Raw genomic sequence first — 6903 nt, 5'->3', positions numbered from 1 at the left:
TATGGGTGGGTTTGGGAGGGAAAGTGGTTTGAATTTGAAGGGTGAGGTAGGTGGGGTTTTGTGGAGGATGGATGTGAGTGGTGAAGAGAAGATGGGATTTGATGGGTGAAGGGTTTTTGGGGAAGAGGTATTGAGGTGATTGGTGAATGGGGAAGAAGAGAGAGAGTGGTGGGGTTGGTGGGGATCCTGTGGGGTCCACAGATCCTGAGGTGTCAAGGAAAAGTCATCCCTGCACCAAATGGCATGCAAAATTGCGTTTTGAGCCAATTCTGGCGTTAAACGCCGGGCTGGTGCCCATTTCTGGCGTTTAACGCCAGGTTCTTGCCCTTTCCTGGCGTTTAACGCCAGTCTGGTGCCCCTTTCTGGCGTTAAACGCCCAGAATGGTGCCAGACTGGGCGTTAAACGCCCAACTGCTACTCTCACTAGCGTTTAAACGCCAGCAAGGTCTTCCTCCAGGGTGTGCTGTTTTTCTTCCTGTTTTTCATTCTGTTTTTGCTTTTTCAATTGATTTTGTGACTTCTCATGATCATCAACCTACAGAAAACATAAAATAACAAAGGAAAATAGATAAAATATAACATTGGGTTGCCTCCCAACAAGCGCTTCATTAGTGTCAGTAGCTTGACAGAGGTCTCTTATGGAGCCTCACAAATGCTCAGAGCAATGTTGGAACCTCCCAACACCAAACTTAGAGTTTGAATGTGGGGGTTCAACACCAAACTTAGAGTTTGGTTGTGGCCTCCCAACACCAAACTTAGAGTTTGACTGTGGGGACTCTGTTTGACTCTGATTTGAGAGAAGCTCTTCATGCTTCCTCTCCATGGTGACAGAGGGATATCCTTGAGCCTTAAACACAAAGGATTCTTCATTCACTTGAATGATCAGTTCACCTCCATCAACATCAATCACAGCCTTTGCTGTGGCTAGGAAGGGTCTGCCAAGGATGATGGATTCATCCATGCACTTCCTAGTCTCTAGGACTATGAAATCAGCAGGGATGTAATGGTCTTCAATCTTCACCAAAACATCCTCTACAAGTCTATAAGCTTGTTTTCTTGAATTGTCTGCCATCTCTAGTGAGATTCTTGCAGCTTGCACCTCAAAGATCCCTAGCTTCTCCATTACAGAGAGAGGCATGAGGTTTACACTTGACCCTAAGTCACACAGAGCCTTCTTGAAGGTCATGGTGCCTATGGTACAAGGTATGGAGAACTTCCCAGGGTCCTGCCTCTTTTGAGGTAATTTCTGCCTAGACAAGTCATCCAATTCTTTGGTGAGCAAAGGGGGTTCATCCTCCCAAGTCTCATTTCCAAATAACTTGTCATTTAGCTTCATGATTGCTCCAGGGTATTTAGCAACTTGCTCTTCAGTGACATACTCATCCTCTTCAGAGGAGGAATACTCATCAGAGCTCATGAAAGGCAGAGGCAAGTCCAATGGAATCTCTATGGTCTCATTTTGAGCCTCAGATTCCCATGGTTCCTCATTGGGGAACTCAGTGGAGGTCAGTGCACGCCCATTGAAGTCTTTCTCAGTGGCGTTCACTGCCTCTTCATCCTCTCCAAGTTCGGCCATGCTGATGGCCTTGCACTCTCCTTTTGGATTTTCTTCTGTATTGCTTGGGAGAGTACTAGGAGGGAGTTCAGTAACTTTCTTGCTCAGCTGTCCAACTTGTGCCTCCAATTCCTAATGGAGGACCTTGTTTCAGTCATGAAACTTTGAGTGGTTTTGATTAGATCAGAGACCATAGTTCCTAAGTCAGAGGGGTTCTACTTAGAATTCTCTGTCTGTTGCTGAGAAAATGATGGAAAAGGCTTGCTATTGCTAAACCTGTTTCTTCCACCATTATTGTTGTTGAAACCTTGTTGAGGTCTCTGTTGATCCTTCCATGAGAAATTTGGATGATTTCTCCATGAAGAATTATAGGTGTTTCCATAGGGTTCTCCTAGGTAATTCACCTCTTCCATTGAAGGGTTCTCAGGATCATAAGCTTCTACTTTAGATGAAGCATCCTTAGTACTGCTTGGTGCATTTTGCATTCCAGACAGACTTTGAGAAATCAAATTGACTTGTTGAGTCAATATCTTGTTCTGAGCCAGAATGGCATTCAGAGTATCAATCTCAAGAACTCCTTTCTTCTGATTTGTCCCATTGTTCACAGGATTCCTTTCAGAAGTGTACATGAATTGGTTATTTGCAACCATTTCAATTAGTTCTTGAGCTTCTGTAGGCGTCTTCTTCAGATGAAGAGATCCTCCAGCAGAGCTATCCAAAGACATCTTGGATAGTTCAGAGAGACCATCATAGAAAATACCTATGATGCTCCATTCAGAAAGCATGTCAGAAGGACATTTTCTGATCAATTGTTTGTATCTTTCCCAAGCTTCATAGAGGAATTCTCCATCCTTCTGTCTGAAGGTTTGGACTTCCACTCTAAGCTTACTCAATTTTTGAGGTGGAAAGAACTTTGCCAAGAAGGCATTGACTAGCTTTTCCCATGAGTCCAGGCTTTCTTTAGGTTGTGAGTCCAACCATGTCCTAGCTCTGTCTCTTACAGCAAAAGGGAATAGCATAAGTCTGTAGACCTCAGGGTCAACCCCATTAGTCTTGACAGTGTCACAGATTTGCAAGAATTCAGCTAAGAACTGATGAGGATCTTCCAATGGAAGTCCATGGAACTTGCAATTCTGTTGCATTAGAGAAACTAATTGAGGCTTAAGCTCAAAGTTGTTTGCTCCAATGGCAGGGATAGAGATGCTTCTCCCATAGATGTCGGGAGTAGGTGCAGTAAAGTCACCCAGCACCTTCCTTGCATTGTTTGCATTGTTGTTGTTTTCGGCTGCCATGTCTTCTTCTTTGAAGATTTTTGTTAGGTCCTCTACAGAGAGTTGTGCCTTAGCTTCTCTTAGCTTTCGCTTCAAGGTCCTTTCAGGTTCAGGGTCAGCTTCAACAAGAATGCTTTTGTCTTTGTTCCTGCTCATATGAAAGAGAAGAGAACAAGAAAATGTGGAATCCTCTATGTCACAGTATAGAGATTCCTTGAGGTGTCAGAGAAGAAGAAAAATAGAAGGAAGAAGGAGAAGAATTCGAACTTAGTCAGATAGAGTTCGAATTGTGCATTGAGAAGGAGTGGTACTCCATAAATAGAAGGATGTGAGAAGAGGGGAAGAAATTTTCGAAAATTAATTAAAAAGATTTTAAAAACATTTTGAAAAACTTTAATTTGATTTTCGAAAATCAAGAGTGAGAAAGAGATCAAGTAATTTTTGAAAAAGATTTTGAAATTAGAAATAAAAAAGATATGATTAAAAACTGTTTTGAAAAAGATGTGATTAAAAAGATATGATTTGAAAACAATTAAAAAAAAAGATTTGATTTTAAAAATTAATGACTTGCCTAACAAGAAAAGATATGATTCAAACATTAAACCTTTCTCAACAGAAAAGGCAACATACTTAAAATGTTCAATCAAATCATTAATTGTTATCAAGTATCTTTGAAAAAGGAAAGAAATTGATTTTGAAAACATTTGATTGAAAAGATATGATTTGAAAAAGATCTGATTTTGAAAAACTTTGAAAACTTGAAAAAAAATTGATTTTGAAAACAAAATCCTCCCCCTTGTGCCATCCTGGCGTTAAACGCCCAGAATGGTGCACATTCTGGCGTTTAACGCCCAATGCACTACCTTTTTGGGCGTTAAACGCCCAACCAGGCACCCTGGCTGGCGTTTAAACGCCAGTCTGTCCTTCTTCACTGGGCATTTTGAACGCCCAGCTTTTTCTGTGTAATTCCTCTGCTGCATGTTCTGAATCTTCAGTTCCCTGTACTATTGACTTGAAAATAGAACCAAGATCAAATAAACAATGCATGCAAAACACCAAACTTAAAATTAGACACTAGACTCAACAAGAAACATAAAATCTTTTTTTGGTTTTTATGGTTTTGTAATTTTTTTGTGCTTTTTCGAAAATTATATGAAAATAGAAAATAAAGGTTTCAGAATTCTTAATTTGAATTCCAGGAATCATTGCAATGCTAGTCTAAGACTCCGGTCCAGGAATTAGACATGGCTTCACAGCCAGCCAAGCTTTCAAAGAAAGCTTCGGTCCAAAACATTAGACATGGCCAATGGCCAGCCAAGCCTTAGCAGATCATTGCTCCAATAGCAAGATTGATAGAAATCAACAAGCTCTTGCGATGATAAGTTAAAACCTCGGTCCAATAAGATTAGACATGGCTTCTCAGCCAGCCAGATTTCAACAGATCTTCATGAAACTCTAGAATTCATTTTTAAAGAAATTCTGAAAAATACCTAATCTAAGCAACAAGATGAACCGTCAGTTGTCCATACACGAAACAATCCCCGGCAACGGCGCCAAAAACTTGGTGGGCGAAATTGTGATCACTACAACTTCGCACAACTAACCAGCAAGTGCACTGGGTCGTCCAAGTAATAAACCTTACGCGAGTAAGGGTCGATCCCACGGAGATTGTTGGTATGAAGCAAGCTATGGTCACCTTGTAAATCTTAGTCAGGCAGACTCAAATGGGTATAGATGATGAATAAAACATAAAGATAGAGATAGAGATACTTATGTAATTCATTGGTAGGAATTTCAGATAAGCGTATGAAGATGCTTGGTCCCTTCCGTCTCTCTGCTTTCCTACTGTCTTCATCCAATCCTTCTTACTCCTTTCCATGGCAAGCTTATGCAAGGGTTTCACCGTTGTCAGTGGCTACCTCCCATCCTCTCAGTGGAAATGTTCAACGCACCCTGTCACGGCACGGCTATCCATCTGTCGGTTCTCGATCAGGCCGGAATAGAATCCAGTGATTTTTTTGCGTCTGTCACTAACGCCCCGCCCTCAGGAGTTTGTAGCACGTCACAGTCATTCAATCATTGAATCCTACTCAGAATACAACAGACAAGGTTAGACCTTCCGGATTCTCTTGAATGCCGCCATCAGTTCTTGCCTATACCATGAAGACTCTGATCTCACGGAATGGCTGGCTCGTTTGTCAGGCGATCAACCATGCATCGTGTATCAGGAATCCAAGAGATATTCACCTAATCTAAGGTAGAACGGAGGTGGTTGTCAGTCACACGTTCATAGGTGAGAATGATGATGAGTGTCACGGATCATCACATTCATCAAGTTGAAGAACAAGTGATATCTTGGAACAAGAACAAGCGGAATTGAATAGAAGAACAATAGTAATTGCATTAATACTCGAGGTATAGCAGAGCTCCACACCTTAATCTATGGTGTGTAGAAACTCCACCGTTGAAAATACATAAGAACAAGGTCTAGGCATGGCCGTGAGGCCAGCCTCCCAAAGTGATCAAAAGATCTAAAGATCAAAAGACTCCAAAGATCAGAAGATGAAAATACAATAGTAAAAGGTCCTACTTATAGGGAACTAGTAGCCTAAGGATTACAAAGATGAGTAAATGACATAAAAATCCACTTCCGGGCCCACATGGTGTGTGCTTGGGCTGAGCAATGAAGCATTTTTCGTGTAGAGACTCTTCTTGGAGTTAAACGCCAGCTTTGGTGCCAGTTTGGGCGTTTAACTCCCATTCTTGTGCCAGTTCCGGCGTTTAACGCTGGGAATTCTGAGGGTGACTTTGAACGCCGGTTTGGGCCATCAAATCTTGGGCAAAGTATAGACTATCATATATTGCTGGAAAGCCCAGGATGTCTATTTTCCAACGCCGTTGAGAGCGCGCCAATTGGGCTTTTGTAGCTCCAGAAAATTCACTTCGAGTGCAGGGAGGTCAGAATCCAACAGCATCTGCAATCCTTTTCAGTCTCTGAATCAGATTTTTGCTCAGGTCCCTTAATTTCAGCCAGAAAATACCTGAAATCACAGAAAAACACACAAACTCATAGTAAAGTCCAGAAAAGTGAATTTTAACTAAAAACTAATAAAAATATACTAAAAACTAACTAAATCTTACTAGAAACATACTAAAAACAATGCCAAAAAGTGTACAAATTATCCGCTCATCAGGAACTCAGCTCAAAACACTCCAAGAAACAACCAAAATCACAACCAGTAGCCAACTAACCAAAATTTTTACAGAAAACCCCAAAATAATTACCCCAACTCCAACCATTATCCATCCAATAACCAACCAACTAACCAAAACACTTACCATCATCCATCAACACCCCTAAACCAACCAATCTCACAAGACTCTCAGAGGATTACTAATCTGGAGATGCTCATGGAGAAGATGATGAAGAACCAAGAATTAACAACAAAGAACCAAGAAGCTTCCATGAAGAGCCTAGAAAGGCAGATTGGACAAATCTCTAAGCAGATTTCTATTGAGAGACCCTCAAGCTCACTACCAAGTGACACAATTCCTAATCCAAAAGAAGAGTGCAAAGCTGTGCAACTAAGGAGTGGAAAGACATTGGTGGATGGCAACCAAGGGGCAACCAAGAAACTTACGGAGAATGACAATGAGCCAACAGAGAGAGATGGAGCTAACAACAAGGACTTAACAAGCAAGAATGTCCCAGAAAAACTCACAAAAGAGAATAACCAACCACATAATTTAAAGAAAGGAAAGCAGATCATGGAAGAACCAAATCCAAGACAGCAGCAAGTGGAGAAGAGTCTTACATCTCCACCACCTTACCCACAAAGATTCCAAAAAGAAGCAAAGGATCAACATTTTCACAAATTCATTGAGACTTTCAAGAAGCTAGAGATCAACATACCCTTGGCTGAGGCATTGGAGCAAATGCCTCTATATGCCAAGTTCTTAAAGGAGCTCATCAACAAGAAAAGGAGCTGGAATGGGAAGGAGACTGTAATGCTCACTGAAGAATGCAGTGCACTAATCAGAAAAGGTCTTCCTCCCAAGCTTGAAGATCCTGGAGGT

At 41.3% G+C, this 6903-nt stretch overlaps 1 non-coding gene across 1 annotated transcript; it reads left to right on the top strand.

Annotated features, from left to right (window-relative positions):
- The first annotated feature begins 2334 nt into the window (after window positions 1–2334).
- Window positions 2335–2442, top strand: LOC130932212 (small nucleolar RNA R71). Its single transcript, XR_009067373.1, has one exon. It is a non-coding gene; the product is annotated as a small nucleolar RNA R71 (small nucleolar RNA).
- The last annotated feature ends 4461 nt before the right edge of the window (window positions 2443–6903 follow it).

The sequence above is a fragment of the Arachis stenosperma genome, chromosome 5 (genome assembly GCF_014773155.1).
Source record: "Arachis stenosperma cultivar V10309 chromosome 5, arast.V10309.gnm1.PFL2, whole genome shotgun sequence".
Classification (NCBI taxonomy): Eukaryota; Viridiplantae; Streptophyta; class Magnoliopsida; order Fabales; family Fabaceae; genus Arachis; species Arachis stenosperma.
Note: the sequence above shows the minus strand (reverse complement) of the source record. Positions and strands in the feature narration are given on the sequence as shown.